Here is an 18,580-nt window from a genome sequence, read left to right on the forward strand (position 1 = left end):
ACTGGATCAGTTTTCCCTACTGGCCAAGGGTTGCGCCTACCAATTGACCTCGCTCTGTTTCCTGGTTCCTGCCACAGGCCAAGAACCCTCTCACCCCTCTGAAGGTCTTCAGGATCAGGACCAGACTCCCGGTTTGCCAGTGACCTTGCCAACAAGGTGCCTACCTCTTTGATCCAACCGCAGTGGGATGTCTGCTCTCCTTATTGCGCCCCTTCCCTGCCTCGTGCATGCCTCTCCAGCTGTGCCGTCCCTGCTGCTGCCTCGCTGGACCCCTCTGGTCCCCGCCGCTTGCCTCTGCCTCCACGCCGGTCCTCGTCGCTTGCTTCTGTCGCCGCCGGTCCCCCAAAGCCTATTTTTGATTGCAGCGCTGTGTCGCTCCGCCGCCGCCGCGACTGCTATATTTTTTTTCTTAAATGCGTGAGTGAAAACCTAGCCACTAGAGTAAATGTTAACAAATAAATTGTCACTCATACCTGCTGGGAGAAGAGAAACCAGTTTTCTCCAATAGAGTGACGATGGGTATGTCAACCACTCTAGGACAGGCTTCATGTTCAGGAGTAGATGGCCAATGTATAATGAATTCTGAAAGTTTTTTTTTGTATATGTTTTTATTTGGTTATAGTTGGTGTTGTGTTCTGTTTTTTAGGGAGTGATTTTATTTTGTTTCTTTTGTTTGGGGTATTTTGTTGTTGTGTTGGTTTTTTTTATTTGTTTTGGGGTGTTTTTATAAGAATAAAATTAAAGTTGGGCAGTTAGGGAGGAGGAGAAGATCCGGAAAGACTTCGGAGAGGAGAAAAATATGATCAAGATATATTTAAATGTAAAAATTTACATAATAAAAAATAAGAAGAACTGGGTCAGCAGGATGGCTCAGCGATAAGGGTGCCACCAAAACTGTCAGCTTGAGTTCTAGCCCTGGAGCCTCTGGTGGGAGGACAAAACCACCCTGAAGATGTTCTCTGGTCATGACCACACGGTGTGCCGTCTCATGTGCATGCACCCCACCCCACCTCACCCCTCCCCATCCCACCCCACCCCACCCAGCCCCACCTCACCCCACCCCTCCCTACCCCACCTCATCCTCCATGCCCACAAACACACAAAAGAAATAAATAAATGTTTAAAAATTATCATGAAACAGAACCAACAAAATGTCTTTTAAAATGGAAAAGGGAGTTTTCAGGCAGGATGGTGGCCTAGGAACTGCCATTTTCATGCCCCAATGAAAGAGAAAACTAAGGAAAGGGTTAGGATATGGCGTGCGAGGTGGGGGGGGGGGCAATACCAGACAATTCAAAAGAAAGCAAAAGATGAAATCCTTAGAAATACACAAAGGACAGTCAAAGCGGGTGAAAGAGAAATGGATGGTACATAAATGTGGGCTGGGGATACCAAAAACACCAAAAGCACACTCATAGGCAGCCCCAGCTGTAGCACGAATAATAAACCCAGAGACAGATATTGGGGTTCCACCTGAAGATCAGAGAAGCAAAGCAGCCAAGCCACTAGAGAGTTTACCTCTATAAAATCTTCAGACTGAAAGAGAGTTCCTGTCTCCTCTCTAGTGCTGGGATTAAACACATGCACCAACCTCTATGGCTAACTAGTGTGGCTGCTGGCATTAAAGGTGTATGCCACCACTGCCTGGCCTGTATAACTCACTAGTGTGGTTGCTTTGCATTCTGCTCTTTGGGCAAGCTTTATTTATTAAAATACGAATAAACTATCACTACATCCAGCAAAGAGGCTTGTGGTCATACCTTCATGGCAAACCCACTGTAAGCCTCAATCCAACTGCAAATTTGACAACAGCAGTGAGTCTTCCGTTGGGTGGTTAATAGGGAGGAAAATCTCATTTCAGAGTCACAGGAAAAGGACAAAGACCAGCTGACCCCCAGTCTCGCTGCACTGCTCACCCTGAGCTCAGGTCAGCCCCCGCGCAGACGTGGCTGCCATGGGAGTGATGAGCTGGAGATAGACCAACAGCGTTGGCATGTCCCACCCCAGATAGGCTCAGCCTAGCTGGTGAAATGCTCTCCCCTCTTTTAGATAAAGTTTCTTGGGAGCAACAAGATGAAGAATGACTGAAGCTGGCCTTCTCGAACCGAGTGGGCTCAGCACAGTGTTTTGAAAAGACAATATACCCAACAAGGAAGAGGTATTTGACAGAGGCTGTAAACACCTTCCATTGCTTTTTGTTTCCTAGTTTCATTTTTACATTTATTTTTTTGCATTTTATCTGTATACCTTAACTTCATTTGCTTTTTTTGTGTGAGTTTGTATCTGTTCCAAATATATTTTTATGACTGTCTTTTTCTTGTTTCTACTTTTTATCTTATCCCTCATACTCACAGCCAATGTACCTTATATTTCCTTATTATTCACATTTTACTCTCTCTTTTCCCATCCCTTCCTTAATGTCTGTAGCTATAGAAACTTCAAACTACATTTTCCCACCCGGTACCCAAGTGCAGTTGTCTGAAATTTCTTGGGGACACAACTGAAACAGACAAGTGTCTTCTAGTGTATGCTAATCCCAGGGCTGCTGTCAAACCATTGTATCCATTGGTCCATTCAGCTTCCCCTCACAGGAGTAGTGGGAAACTTAGATCCAAGTAAATAAAACAAATAAAAAAGTGAAAGGAGGACAAAGACAACCTGAAGTATATCCATTCCAGGATACCACCTTCCCAACAACACATAAAACACAAGAATAGATCACAGGTGACCAGAAGGGCTTGTTTATTGTGCCCTGTATCTCCTTCTCCTTCCCCTTGTATCCTTGGATCTACACATTGTTTCTGCCACAAGGAATGTAATATATAGACAGAGAATACAACTTTCCTATATGCATGTGCATGAACACACCCATGCATATGGATAGGTTCATATTATGCACACACATATGCATGCGTATGTGTGTGTGCAAGCAGGGCCAAAAGTTGACATTGGCTGTCTTCCTCAATCACTTATTTGTTGAGCTGGATCTCAACAAATTTAGCTAGACTGGCTGACCAGCAATCCCCAGGGATCCTCCTGTCTGGCATTACAGGTGTGCACCACCACTCCCAGCTCTTTACATGTGTCTCAGGGCTCAAGATTTGACTTTCATACTTGCCCAGCTAACGCTGTGCCCACTGAGCTAGCTCTTCAGTCCTCAGAACAACTTTCAGCCAAGCGTTTTATGGTCAAGTGTTCAGCATAAAACTGTAAGAGTCCGTGGATACTGCACTCTGAGCAGGTCTCACCCGTCGGCTTCACCTCCAGCCTGCGGCATGCCTGACTTAATTCAGTTGCCTGGATCATTGTCTTGCTGTGGACTGCATCAAAGCGGCTTCTTACATGGCTTTGGAGTGAAATTAGACTTCTGCTGTATTAGAAATGTCTTTAAATGTCATTCACGATTTTATTTCAGTGATAGTAGCAAAGAAACACATGCTGGAGATCATAAGCGTTTTAACTCTGTGCTTTATTATCTAGGTTCCTTTTTCATTTCTAATAATTTTATACGGATGTCTCATGAAAGATTAGAATAGGAAGGACATTGTCCATGTGTTTCAAGCTAACCCAAGCATCATCTGAGAGGACTTATTTAGGCATTTCTCTTTTTTAAAAAATGTTTTATATTTCTTTTGGTTTTTTTTTTTTCACATTTACTGCTTGAAAATTCAGCTGCTTCCTGAAAGGTCAGTTAGTTCTCAGGAAAAGAAAATTAATAGCAGAAGTGAAAATGCTGTCCGTGGGTTTTCATACGATGTGCAAACATTTGAACAGAGTGGAAACTAAATGTGTGGTGGAGTGGAACCGCTCTCATTTACGTGAGCTGGTGCTAACCACCACTACTGGAGTGTCGTGTCAGTGTTTAGAACCCCATCTGCACACCCAGTGTGTGTGTGTGTGTGTGTGTGTGTGTGTGTGTGTGTGTGTGTAAGCATTGAACCTGGGGCTCTTTGCATGTTTAAGGCAAGCTCTCGTCCACTCAGCAATATCCCAAGCTCACTTTTTATTTTGACCCAAGGTATCACAGAGTTTCCCAGAGTCACTTTGAGCTCATTCTGTAGTACAGGCAGGTCTAGAACCTGCAAGGCTCCTGCCTCAGCTCCCCAGGATCTGGGATAATGAATCTGATTGCTCTCATATTGACATCACTTTTATCAAAAAGCAAGTCAACACTTGTGTACCTGTTGGGTGCTCAAGAAAGAAAAACAATTATCCCACAGGGTTCAATAACTTGTGATATAAAGTGTGGTGGCAGGTGGGCATGGCAGCATATGCAATCCCAGCACTTGGGAAGGAAAGCCAGGAGGATCAGGAGTTAACAGTCATTGAGTGGAGATTCATTGAAAGTTTGAAGCTAGCCTGGACATCACAGGGCCTTCTCTCAAAAATAAAACACACACACACACAAACACACACACACACACACACACACACACACACACACACACACACACACATGGCCCACCTGTAATTCCAGTGTTCAAGGATAGGAAACAGGGGATCAGACAACAGAAATTGGTGAGCTTTGGGTTAGAGATAGCGAGAACCTGACTCAATAATAATACAAAACAAAAATGAAGCGGATAGTGACTGAGGAAGACACCCAACTACAACCTCACACCTCCAAATATATGTCCATGCATGTGCACGTGCATACACATGTCCCACGTACATGAAAACACATACACATGCAAAAAAATAGAAATGAAGACAGATGGCAAGAAGAATCACAATATCTGAGAAAAAATAGCAGGTCATCCATGGTTCCAGCAAGTTTGAGCCTGCTGTTTGTTTCTATGTAAGCCTTGTCTTACGTGAAATATTAAGACTTGGTTTTAGAAGCTAGAGCTGAAGAGGCATGTAAACTGTCTAAGACCTTAAGAAGAACCACACCCTATGGCAGGGTGGGCAATACATCAGGGAAGTGTCTATCAGGAGAGATGGAAACGTGGAAGGTGGCTATGAATCCGACAGGTGTCCAAAGGACTTCCCAACACCCCTCTGCTTACATCACAGTATTCTCGGGGCAAGACCATTGCTGTCTTCGCCACCCCCACCCACGCAATCAGTTTGATTAGCACCTTCTAGCACAATGTAAACTAGCCAACAGGAAGAAGGTTTCCTGGTCAGATGGAGACTGACTTCTCGATGTTCTGTATGTAACCAAGGTGGAAGGCATCTTCAGCATTAAGGTCTTACCATTTAGTTATGATTGTCAACCAAGGAAAATGGCAATAGTCTGTATTATTATGGGTTCCCCAGGGCCTCTCTGACCAATAGGGAGGTAAGTCCATGCCTGGTGCTAAGAATTACTTGAAAAAAAATTGATGTGTTCCTGGAAGCACTGTTGTCACCAGTGGAGAAACCTCCACTACAACTCCCATTTTCATCTCTAGGTTGACTAGCTTACAAGCTAGGAGATTTCCCTAAGGCTTCTATATACGCCCTTAGCTATGGTTAACCTTACCTTTCCCTCCCCTTCTACCCATCCTGGTTTATTCTTAAAATAGATGTCAGATGTGGTCACAAGAAAACAAAGGAAAAGCTCAGGGAAGCGACAAGAGTTTGTTTAACCCAGAATTCTGGAGAGTTGGAGTGCTTGCACACCAGGAAGAGGCTTGCACACCAGGAGCACGGTGTGAACACTAGGAAGAGGCTTGCACACCAGGAACACGGTGTGAACACTAGGAAGAGGCTTGCACACCAAGAAAAAGTTTGCACACCAGGAAGAGGGTCACAAGGTGTGGAACAGCAGGAGAGAAAGCTCACCAGCCAGGCTGCAGAGAAGACTGAGAGAGTGTGATAGTGAAGCGTACACACTAAAGGTGGAATCTATGGGTGTCTGTATGAGCTAGTCCGCAGAGGTGGACAAGCAGAACCTGTGTGGCCAATGCTAACTTAACAGAGGGGCATCTGACTACCTGGAAGGGATGCGCAAAATTTATGAGACAGTGTAGCACAGCCATTTGATGAACATGTCTTTATCAGTCATGGTGCAGGGTCCTTTACAGAATACTGTTTTAGGGGAAAAAAGTATTGAAATGTAAATATATAATGGACTATAGAAACAAAATGAACAAAAGCAAAGGGCATGTCAGACTGTACACAGGTCATCATGGAAGTGACCTGAACACAGGATGACATGTAGTCTCTATTTTCTACTCTTCTGCTACGGAGCTGAACTGGGCCCACTCATCCGTATACTGAAGACATAACTCCCAAGACCACAGAAAGTAGATATTATCTGTAAAGATGGAGAAACCATCTTTACAGCAACTACAAAAGGCATTTGGTCAACACAAAGTCACTATGGTAGTGTGCTGGATATTTTATGTGAACTTAGCAAAACTGGAGTCATCTGAGAGGTGGGAACATCCGTTGAGAAAATGCCTCCATGAGATCTTGCTGTAGGCAAGCATGCAGAGTATTATCTTAAGTAATGATTGCTGTGGGACAGCACAGCTCATTTCAGGGCCACCCTGAGCTGTTCCTGGGTGCGGCTCAGCAAGCTACAATGAAGGCAGTAAGCAGCACTCCTCCATGGCCACTTCATCAGCTCTTGCCTCCATGTTCCTGTCCTCTTTGAGTTCCTGTCCTGACTTCCTTCAGTGATGAACAAAGATGTGGAAGTGTAAAGTGAATATAACTTCTCCTCCCCAAGCTGTTTTGTCTGTGGTATTTCACCACAGCCGTGGTAACCCTAGCTGAGAAAGGTAGGTTTAAATTCATCAGGACTGAAGTGTTTGGCAAAGGAAGAAAGGATTGTGCAGACCTGAGCACCAGGCAGACCCTGTGAAGACCGAGAGGCATCCAGGTCTGTTAACACCTAGATCTTGCACTTCTAGGATGGGAAAATATGAGAAGTAAACACCTCTGATCTAAGCAGCCACTGTCCGGTACATGATGGACATAGAAAGGGAAAATGGCAGCACAATGATTTTCTATTCTTTCCCTTTCGTTCCATCTGGGCCCCAGGCCCATGGGATGCTCCCACTCACATTTAGCATTATTCTTACCCCCAACCCCTGCTAATCCTCTGCAAACATCCCCACAGACATATCCAGGGTTTTCTACACCTCTCTCCCAGGTCAGTCTAAATGCAGGCAAGCTGAACCAGGGAATATCATATTAGTGCTTTGAACAAACAGCTTCGGACCCATGGCAAGGCAACACGCCCTGGCAGGGATCTCCTGAAAGAGCAAAGCTGCACAGATCATGAGCAGAAAATGGGGTGAAAAAAAGGATTCTGAGCTGGGGCCATGACTCACTTCAAGGGACAACAACAGAAGACCTCCCTAGGGTCAGCATCACCTGTCTATGTCTGTCACTCTATCTTGTCTCTGGCTCTGTTGCTCTTGCACATCTAGCATTGTTGTGTCTGTTGAGATGGAACTTGTGTCCCGCCCCCACCATGGAAAGACTGGAAAGCAAATGAGGCACACAAGAGTCGCTGTTTGAGATGGATTTATTGCAGATTATTGAGCAAGAATAGCTTTGTGATTACAGATATGTCAATGCAATGGAGAATTGGGACATTGCTGCAGAGTTACAGGCATTGTAGGAAGTTATAGCATAACCTACCCAGACTGCATCTGCCACTCATGGTTGAATGAGAACTGACAGAAAAGGCCTGGGATTCATTCATTTGCTTGGTGAATACTATTCCATCAGGAGTAGACAGACATACAGTATCACCTCTATCAGTTAGCTAAAGCAGAAGCCCAGTAGCCAGCAGCCATCCTAGCAGCAGCAGCACTTCTTGCAGCAGCACTTCTGCTGGCAGCAACCACACTTCTGCTGGCAACAGCCCTTGCCACAGCCACAGCCACAGGAGCTGCAGCAGCAGCGGCGGCAACAGCAGCTACCACAGCCACAGCAGCCACCGCAGCCACCACAACCACAGCCACCACAACCACAGCCACCGCAGCCACAACTGCCACAGCCACAGCTACCACAGCCGCAGCTGCCACAACCACAGCCACCACAGCCGCAGCCGCAGCCTCCACAGCCACAGCCACCACAGCCTCCACAGCCACAACAACCCATGGTGTCAGTAGAGAGGACTCAGGTGCAGTGAGGAGAGAGACTCAGGAGAGGAGAGAGGGATGTGATGACCCTCCCTGCTAGGAGAGCCCCTTATATACGAGTGCTGGGGAGTCCAGCAGGGAGCACGTGACCACTTCCTCTGTCATCTGACTTCCTGTATGTGTGGGAATCTCACCAGCTCTTATTTATCTCCCTTCTCAGATATCCTTGACTTCTGCATATTTCTGTCACATGAACTCTTCCTGAAAATGAATCAAAAGTGCTGAGCATTCTTGAGAAGAATTCTGGGCTCCAGGAACTGGAGAAGGCTGTCCAGGTGAAGGGTAACCTTCCATTTTCCCTCTCAGTGCTCAGATCAAGTCCTTCTGTGAGCTGCGGGCAGGACATACAGACTACAGGCCTCCTCAGGAAACCCCTGGGCCAGATCATCTGTGGGCTTCTGAGATGTCCACTAGTGAAGGTGAGGCATAGACTTTGCCTTCAGAGGGCTTTCCAAAGAAGTCTGGGGAGTGGGAAGGAGAAAATAAGACCAAATTCAAAGGTCACTGCCAAGTGCAATCACCATTGTCTTCTTTACAGCAATGGAGCCAGCTGGACCTGCAATCAACCTCATGACCTCTGCATATGAAGAGCTACTATGGGGTTTATCTATGGGGCACTCAGATTTAATGACAGGTTAAATCAGGACTCTACGTTATAACCATCCATATTATAGTGATGTAACCTTTGCTACCTCCCAATTTGAATCAGAAATTATTTTTTTCTTTGATTGTGGAATAGAAATTCACTTGTATAAAACACATGATGCTTTCTGTACTAACCCAGAGTTCCAGAGTAGGAAGTATGGCCTTTTTTTCCCCCCTTTTCCTTATTTTTACATATCGTTTCCAGTTTTTCCTTGGTTCTCTCCTCCTGGTTTTTCAACCTTCCCCTCACCACACTCCATCTGCTCGTCAGAGACTGTAAGACCTCCCCAAGAAAGTAAACTAAGTCTATCCCATTACCTCCTTGAAGCAGGACCAGGGCCTTTCCCTCCCCCATGTGTAGACTCAGCAAGGTATCTCTCCATAGAGAATGGGATACACAAAGTCACTTCATGCACTAGGGTTAGATCCTGGTCTCACTGCCAGTGCCTCCACAAACTGTCCAAGCCATACCATTGTCACCTGCACTCTGGGGGCCTAGTTAGGTTCTTTGGTGGTTCCCAGTGGTCAATCAAGAGTCAGTGAAGTCCCACTAGCTCGGGTAAGCTGATTCAGTGGGTTTCCCCATCATTGTCTTCACCCCTTTGTTCTTTTTATTGCTCCTCTCTCTCAAAGACTGTCCTCCAGGAGTTTGGCCCAGAGGTTAGTTGTGGATCTCTGTATTTGCTTTCTTCCTCTTCTGGAAGAAATTTCTAGTTTGTCTGGGGTTGTGGACTGTATGCTAGTTATCCTTGGCTTTATGTTCCATATCCACTTAAGAGTGAGTGCATACTATTTGAATCTGGGTTAACTTATTCAGGTGGGATTTTTTTTTTTAGTTCCATCATTTCCCTGCAAATTTAAAGGTGTCATAATCATTAATTAATTATTATTTTTACCTCTGAGCAGTACTCCATTGTGCAAATGGACCACATGTTCTTTATTCAATCTTTGGTTGAGGGGCATCTAGGTTGTTTCCAGGTTCTGGTTATTGCGAATAATGGTACTATGAAAATGGTTGAGCAAATGCCTTTGTGTTCTGATTGAGCATACTTTCAGTATATGACCAAGATTGGCATTGGTGAGTTTCGAGGAATGTGGTTTCCTAATTTTCTGAGACATCACCATACGAATATCAATAGGGCTGTAACCAGTTTGTACTTCCACCAACAATACAAAAGTGTTCCAGTTACCCTACATCCTCTACAGCATAAATTGTCATCAGTGTTTTTGATCTTGGCAATTCTTACAGGTATGAGATGGAATCTCAGAGTTTTTTGGTTTTCATTTCTCTGATGACTAAGGATGTTGAACATTTCCTTAAGGGTCTTTAAGCCATTTTGTATTCATTTGTTGAGAATTCTCTGTATAGGTCTGAACCCCATTTTTTTAAAATTGGAATATTTGTTCTTTCGATGACCAATTTCTGGAGTTCTATGTATATTTTTTAGATTGGCCCTCTATCTAAAATGGGGTTGGTGATGATCTTTTCCCATTTTTTTAATCTGCCATTTTGTCTAATTGACTATGTCCTTTGCTTTACAGAAGCTTGTCAGTTTCAGAACGTCCCATTTATTAATTGTTTCTCTCAGTGTCTGTCCTAATGGGTTATACTTAGGAAGTGATCTCCTGTGCAAATGTGTTCAAGCGTACTTCCCACTTTTTCTTCTATGTGGTTCAGCTTGGTTGGTTTTATGTTGAGGTCTTTGATCTATTTTGACTTGAGTTTTGTGCATGGCAATCGATAACGAGCTATTTTCATTCTTCTATATGTTGATATCCAGTTAAAAATTAGGAAACAACTTACCTCAAGGCCCAGCGATACTACTTTTGGGTATATACCCAAAGGATGCTCAATCATACCACTAGGACCTGTGCTCAAATATGTTCATAGCAGCATTACTTGTCATATCCAGACCCTGGAAAAAAATCTAATTGCCCCTTGATTGAAAAATGGATAAAGAAGATATGGTATGTTTCCACAATGGAGTACTACACAACCGGAAAAAATAATGACTTCTTTAAACTTGCAGGCAAATGGATAAATCTAGAAAACATCATAATTAGTGAAATAACCCAGACACAGAAAAATAAATATGTACTCATTCATAAGTGGCTTATAGACAGAAGATAAAGAAAAATCAGCCTGCAATTCACAATCCTAGTTAACCTAGACAACAAAAAGGACCCTAAGAGAGACATGGGAAGTAGAAAAAGGGAAGAATCTCCTGAGTAAATTGGGAACATGGGGATCGTGTGAGATGGTAGAAGGGGAGAGAGGAGGAAGGGAGAGAAGCAGAGAAAAATATATAGGTCGATAAAAATGAAAAATAAGGGATTGCATAAGGAGCAATCTCACCACATTCTTTTTGTTCTCTTTATTTTTTTTCTTTTTTTGGGGGGCGGGGGTTGAGACAGGGTTTATCTGTAGCTTTAGAGCCTGTCCTGGAACTAGCTCTTATAGACCAGAGTAGCTTCACAATCGCAGAGATCCGCCTGCCTCTGCCTCCCAAGTGCTGGGATTAAAGGCTGCACCACTCTGTGTGCACTCTGCTTTTCTCTTTTTCCCTTTCATTCCGTCTGGGCTCCAAACCCGTGGGATAATTCCATTCACATTTAGCATGATATCTTCTCCCATAAACCCGGCTAATCCTCTGCTAAGATCCCCACAGACATATCCAGGGTTTTCACATTTCTCTCCCAGGCCAGTCTGAATGTAGGCAAGCTGACCCAAGAAATAACCATATCAGTGCTTTGCTCCAACAGCTTCAGGCCATGGGGAGGCAGCATGACCTGGCAGGATCTCCTTAAAGAACAAAGCTGTCAGGATCATGGCCAGAAGGTAGGGTGAAAAGGAAGATTCTGAGCTGTGTCCAGGACACACTGCAAGGGACAACAACAGAAGAACTTCCTAGGGTCACCATCATACCTGTCTATGTCATTCTATTTTGTCTCTGGCTCTGCTGCTCTTGCATATCTAGCATTGTTGTGTCTGTTGAGATGGAACTTGTGTCCCGCCCCCACCATGGAAAGACAGTTTAGAGACTAGAAAGCAAATGAGACACACAAGAATCGCTGTTTGAGATGGATATATTGAAGTTTATTGAGCAAGAATAGAATTGTGATTACAGATATGTCAATACAATGGGGAAAAGGGATATTGGCGCAGATTTAGAGGCATTGTAGGAAGTCATAGATTATTCTACCCAGACTGGCTCTGCCACAGACATGGTTGAATGAGAATTGACAGAGAAGGCCTGGGATTCATTCATTTGCTTGGTGAATACAATTCCATCAGGAGTAGACAGACATACAGTATCACCTCTATCAGTTAGCTAAAGCAGAAGCCCAGTAGCCAGCAGCCATCCTAGCAGCAGCAGCACTTCTTGCAGCAGCACTTCTGCTGGCAGCAACCACACTTCTGCTGGCAACAGCCCTTGCCACAGCCACAGCCACAGGAGCTGCAGCAGCAGCGGCGGCAACAGCAGCTACCACAGCCACAGCAGCCACCGCAGCCACCACAACCACAGCCACCACAACCACAGCCACCGCAGCCACAACTGCCACAGCCACAGCTACCACAGCCGCAGCTGCCACAACCACAGCCACCACAGCCGCAGCCGCAGCCTCCACAGCCACAGCCACCACAGCCTCCACAGCCACAACAACCCATGGTGTCAGTAGAGAGGACTCAGGTGCAGTGAGGAGAGAGACTCAGGAGAGGAGAGAGAGATGTGATGATCCTCCCTGCTAGGGGAGCCCCTTATATACCAGTGCTGGGGAGTCCAGCAGGGAGCACATGACCACTTCCTCTGTCATCTGACTTCCTGTATGTGTGGGAATCTCACCAGCTCTTATTTATCTCTTCTTAGATATCCTTGACTTCTGCATATTTCTGTCACATGAACTCTTCCTGAAAATGAATCAAAAGTGCTGATCATTCCTCAGAAGAATTCTGGGCTCCGGGAACTGGAATAGGCTGTCCAGGTGATGGGTAACCTTCCATTTTCCTTGTCAGTGCTCAGATCAAGTCCTTCTGAGAGCTGTGGGCAAGGCTTATAGACCAGAGGCCCCCTCAGGAAACCCCTGGACCAGATCATCTGTAGGCTTCTGAGATGTCCACTAGTGAAGGTGAGGCATAGACTTTGCCTTCAGAGGGCTTGCCAAAGAAAGTCTGGGGAGTGGGAAGGAGAAAATAAGACCAAATTCAAAGGTCACTGCCAAGTGCAAACACCATTGTCTTCTTTACAGCAACGGAGTCATCTGGGCCTGCAGTCAGCCTCATGACCTCTGCATGTGAAGCAGTACTATGTGGTTTATGTGTGGAGCACTCAGATTTAATGACAGGTTAAATTCAGGACTCTACATTATAACCATCCATATTATAGTGATGTAATCTTTACTATCTCCCAGTTTGATTCAGGAATCAATTTTTTTTTCTGATTGTGGAATTAGAATTCACTTGTATAAAACACATTGATGTTTACTGTCCTGATCTGGGGTTTCAGAAGAGTGGGCAGTATCGCCTTTTTCTATTTTGTTTCCTATTTTTACATACCAATCACAACTTCCCCTTGGTTCTCTCCTCCTGCTCTCCCCATCTTCTCCCCACCACACTCCATCTGCTCCTCAGAGACTGTAAGGCCTTCCCAAGGAAGTCAACTAAGTCTATCCCATTACCTCCTTGAAGCAGGACCAGGGCTTTCCCCTCCCCCACACGTAGACTGAGCAATGTATCTCTCCATAGAGAATGGGATACACAAGGTCACTTCATGCACTAGGGTTAGATCCTGGTCTCATTGCCAGTGGCTCCACAAACTGCCCAAGCCATACCATTGTCTCCTGCACTCTGTGGCGCTATCTAGGTTCTTTGGAGGTTCCACAGTGTTCTGTCCAGAGTCAGTGAGCTCCTACTAGCTGTGGTCAACTGAATCATTGGTTTTCCCAATCATGGTCTTGACCCTTTTTCATATTATTGCTCCTCTCTCACACAAATTGTCCTCCAGGAGCTTGGCCCAGTGGTTAGATGTGGATCTCTGCATCTGCATTCATCTGCTTTGGATGAGTGTTTAGTTTCTCTGGGACTATGGAATGTAAGCTGGTTATCCTTTGCTTTATGTTTAATATCCACTTATGAGTACATACATACTCTATTTGCCTTTTTGGCTCTGGGTTATCTCATTCAAGATGGTTTTTTCTAGTTCCATCCATTTGACTGCAAATTGAAAGGTGTCATTATTCTTTATTTTTACCTCTGAGCAGTACTCCTTTGTGAAAATTTATTTGTTCATTCTTTGATTGAGGGGAATCTAGGTTGTTTCCAGGTTATGGCTATTATGAATAATGCCGCTATGAAAATAGTTGAGCAAATGCCCTTGTGATATATTGAACATCTTTTGGGTTTATGCCCAAGAATGATACTGCTTGGTTTTGAAAAAAAGTTATTTCCTAGTTTTCTGTGAAATCACCATACTGATATCCAAAGGGGCTGTACCAGCTTGCAATCCCACCAGCATAAGAATCATCAGTGTTTTTGATCTGGCCATTTTTGCAGTTATAAAATGGAATCTCAGACTTGTTTTGGTCATTTCTGATGACTAAGGATGCTGCCCTATTCCTTGAGGGTCTTTAAGACATTTAAGATTCATATGTTGAGAATTCTCTATTTAGGTCTGTACCCTACTTTTTTAAAAATTGGATTATCTGGTTTTTTGATGATCAATTTCTTGGGTTCTTTGTATTTTTTGGATATCAGTCCTCTCTGTGATATGGAGTTGGTGAAGATCTTTTTCCATTCTGTAGTCTGCCTTTTTGTCTTATTGATTATGTCCTTTGCTTTACAGAAGCATCTCAGTTTCAGAACGTCCCATTTATTAATTATTTCTCTTACTGTCTGTCCTAATGGGTTATATTTAGGAAGTTTTCTCTGGTGCAAATGTGTTCAAGTGTACTTCCCACTTTCTCTTCTATGAGATTCAGTTTGGTTGCTTTTATGTTGAGGTCTTTGATCTATTTGGACTTGAGTTTTGTGCATGGCAATAGATATAGATCTATTTTCATTCTTCTACATGTTGATATCCAGTTAAAAATTAGGAAACAACCTACCTGAACCCAACAATACACTTTTGTTTATATACCCAAAGAATGCTCAATCATACCACAGGTACATGTGTTCAAATATGTTCATAGCAGTATTACTTTTCATGGCCAGAACCTGAAAACAATCTAATTGTCCCTTGATTGAAGAATGGATAAAGAAGATGTGGTATATTTACACAATGGAGTTCTACACAACAGGAATAATAATGATATCTCAATTTGCTGGCAAATGGATTATCCAGAAAACATCATAGTGAGTGAGGCAACCCAGACCCATAAAGATAAATATAATATGTATTCACTCATAAGTGGCTTTTAGACATAAAGCAAAGAAAAACCAGCTTACAATTCACAATCCCAGAGAACCTCTATAACAAAGAGGACCCTAAGATACAAAAAGGCAAGATCTCCTGAGGAAATTGTGAGCCTGGGGATGGTGGGGAGGGAAGTAGATAAAAATATATAGCTCAATAAAAAAAAGAAATAAGGGATTTCAGAAGAAGCAATGTCACCACATTCCTTTTTATTTTTCTTTCTTTTCTTTTCTTTTTTCTTCTTCTTTGATTTTTGTTTGTTTGTTTTGGTTTGGGTTTTTTTTTATTATTATCGAGAGAGGGTCTGTGTAGCTTTGGAGTCTGTCCTGGAACTAGCTCTTGTAGACCAGGGTTGCCTGAACTCACAGAGATCCGCCTGCCTCTGCCTACGAGGTGCTGGGATTAAAGACATGAGCCACTTGTGTGTGCACTCTACTTTTCTTTTTTTCCTTTTTTTCCATCTGGGCTCCAGGCCCATGAGATGATTCCACTCACATTTAGCATTATTCTTCTCCCATGAACCCTGCTAATCCTCTGCTAACATCCCCACAGACATATCCAGGGTTTTCCACATCTCTCTCCCAGGCCAGTCTAAATGCAGGCAAGCTGACCCAGGGCATAACCCATATCAGTGCCTTGCTCCAACAGCTTCAGACCATGGGGAGGCAGCCTGCCCTCCCAGGATCTCCTGAAAGAACAAAGCTGTCAGGATCATGGGCAGTAGATAGGGTGAAAAGGAGGATTCAGAGCTGGGACCATGACTCACTGCAAGGGCCAACAACAGAAGACCTCCCTAGGGTCAGCATCACACCTGTCTATGTGTCACTCTATCTTGTCTCTGGCTCTGCTGCTCTTGCATATCTAGCATTGTTGTGTCTGTAGAGATGGAACTTGTGCCCCGCCCCCACCATGGAAAGACAGTTTAGAGACTGGAAAGGAAATGAGGCACACAAGAGTCGCTGTTTGAGATAGATTTAATAAAGTTTATTGAGCAAGAATAGCATTGTGGTTACAGACATGCCAATGCAATGCAGAGTTAGAGACATTGTAGGAAGTAAGAGCATAACCTACCTGGACTGTATCTGCCACAGTCATGGTTGAATGAGAACTGACAGAAAAGGCCTGGGATTCATTCATTTGCTTGGTGAATACAATTCCAACAGGAGTAGACAAAACAGACAGACAAAGAGACAGACATATAGTATCACCTCTATCAGTTAGCAGAAGCAGAAGCCCAGTAGCCAGCAGTCATCCTAGCAGCAACAGCACTTCTTGCAGCAGCACTTCTGCTGGCAGCAGCCACACTTCTGCTGGCAACAGCCCTTGCCACAGCCACAGCCACAGCCACAGGAGCTGCAGCAGCAGCGGCGGCAGCAGCAGCTACCACAGCCACCACAGCCGCAACCACCACAGCCACAGCAGCCACAACCACCACAGCCGCAACCACCACAGCCACAGCTACCACAACCACAACTACCACAGCCGCAGCCACCACAGCCGCAGCCTCCACAGCTGCAGCCACCACAGCCACAGCCTCCACAGCCACAACAACCCATGGTGTCAGTAGAGAGGACTCAGGTGCAGTGAGGAGAGAGACTCAGGAGAGGAAAGAGAGATGTGATGCCTCCTCCTGCTGGGGGAGCCCCTTATATACCAGTGCTGGGAGTCCAGCAGGGAGCACATGACTACTTCCTCTGTCATCTGACTTCCTGTATGTGTGAGAATCTCACCAGCTCTTATTTATCTCTCTTCTCAGATATCCTTGACTTCTGCACATTTCTGTCACATGAACTCTTCCTGAAAATGAATCAAAAGTGCTGAGCGTTCCTGAGAAGAATTCTGGGCTCCGGGAACAGGAGAAGGCTGTCCAGGTGAAGGGTAACCTTCCATTTTCCCTCTCAGTGCTCAGATCACGTCCTTCTGTTAGTTGTGGGCAGGTCTTACAGACTACAGGCCTCCTCAGGAAACCCCTGGGCCAGATAGTCTGTGGGCTTCTGAGATGTCCACAAGTCAAGGTTAGGCATAGACTTTGCCTTCAGAGGGCTTGCCAAAGAAAGTCTGGGGAGCAGGAAGGAGAAAATAAGAACAAATTCAAAGGTCACTGCCAAGTGCAAACACCATTGTCTTCTTTACAGCAAAGGAGCCTGCTGGGCCTGCAGTCAACCTCATGACTTCTGCATATGAAGCATTACTATGTGGTTTATCTATGGGGCACTCAGATTTAATGACAGGTTAAATTCAGGACTCTACATTATAACCATCCATATTATAGTGATGTAACCTTTGCTATCTCCCACTATGAATCGGGAATTATTGTTTTCTTTGATTGTGGAATAGAAATTCACTTGTATAAATATACATGATGCTTCTGTCCTGACCTGGGGTTCCATAAGAGTTGGCAGTATGACCTTTTGCTTTTTTCCTTTTCTTTTTTTTTTACTTACCAATCCCAATTTCCCCTTAGTCCTCTCCTGCTCCCCCTATCTTCCCCCACCCCACTCCATCTGTTCCTCAGAGACTGTAAGACCTCCCCTAGGAAATCAACTAAGTCTATCCCATTACCTTTTTGAAGCAGAAACAGGGCCTCTCCTTTCCCCACGCGTAGACTGAGCAAGGTATCTCTCCATAGAGAATGGGATACACAAGGTCACTTCATGAACTAGAGTTAGATCTTGGTCTCACTGCCATACCGTTGTCACCTGCACTCTAGGGGCTCCTTGGGTTCTTTGGAGGTTTCCCAGTGGTCAGTTCTGAGTCAGTGAGCTAGCACCAACTCCGGGCAGCTGATTTAGTGGGTGTCTTCACCCCTTTGTTCATGTTATTGTTCCTCTCTCTCAAAGATTGTTTTCCAGGAGTTAGCCCAGTTGTTAGTTGTTGATCACTACATTTGCTTTCTTCTGTTTATGGATTAGGATTCCAGTTTCTCTGGGGTTGTGGATTTTAAGCTGGTTATTTATGTTTAATATCAGCTTATGTGTGAGTGCATAGTATATTTGCCTTTTTGGGTCTGGGCTACCTCATTCAATAGTGTTTAGTTCCATCCATTTGCCTGCATATTTAAAGGTGTCATCATCATTATTATTATTTTTATATCTGAGCAATAATCCATTGTTCAAATTATATCATGTTTATCATGTTCTTTATTCAATCTTTGGTTGAGGTAGTTTCCAGTTTCTGGCTATTATGAACAATGCTGCTATGAAAATGGTTGAACAAAGGTCCTTGTGGTATGATTCAGCATCCTTTCAGTATATGCCCAAGAATGGTATTGCTGGTTTTTGAGAAACGTTGTTTCTATATTTTCTGAGAAATAGCCATACTGATGTGCAAAAGGACTGTACTAGTTTGTACTTCCATGAGCACTGCAGAAGTGTTCCCTTTACCCCCACATCCTCTCCTACATAAGTTGTCATCACTGTTTTTGATCTTGGCTATTCT

This window comes from Microtus ochrogaster, linkage group LG4, assembly GCF_000317375.1.
Source record: "Microtus ochrogaster isolate Prairie Vole_2 linkage group LG4, MicOch1.0, whole genome shotgun sequence".
NCBI lineage: Eukaryota > Metazoa > Chordata > Mammalia > Rodentia > Cricetidae > Microtus > Microtus ochrogaster.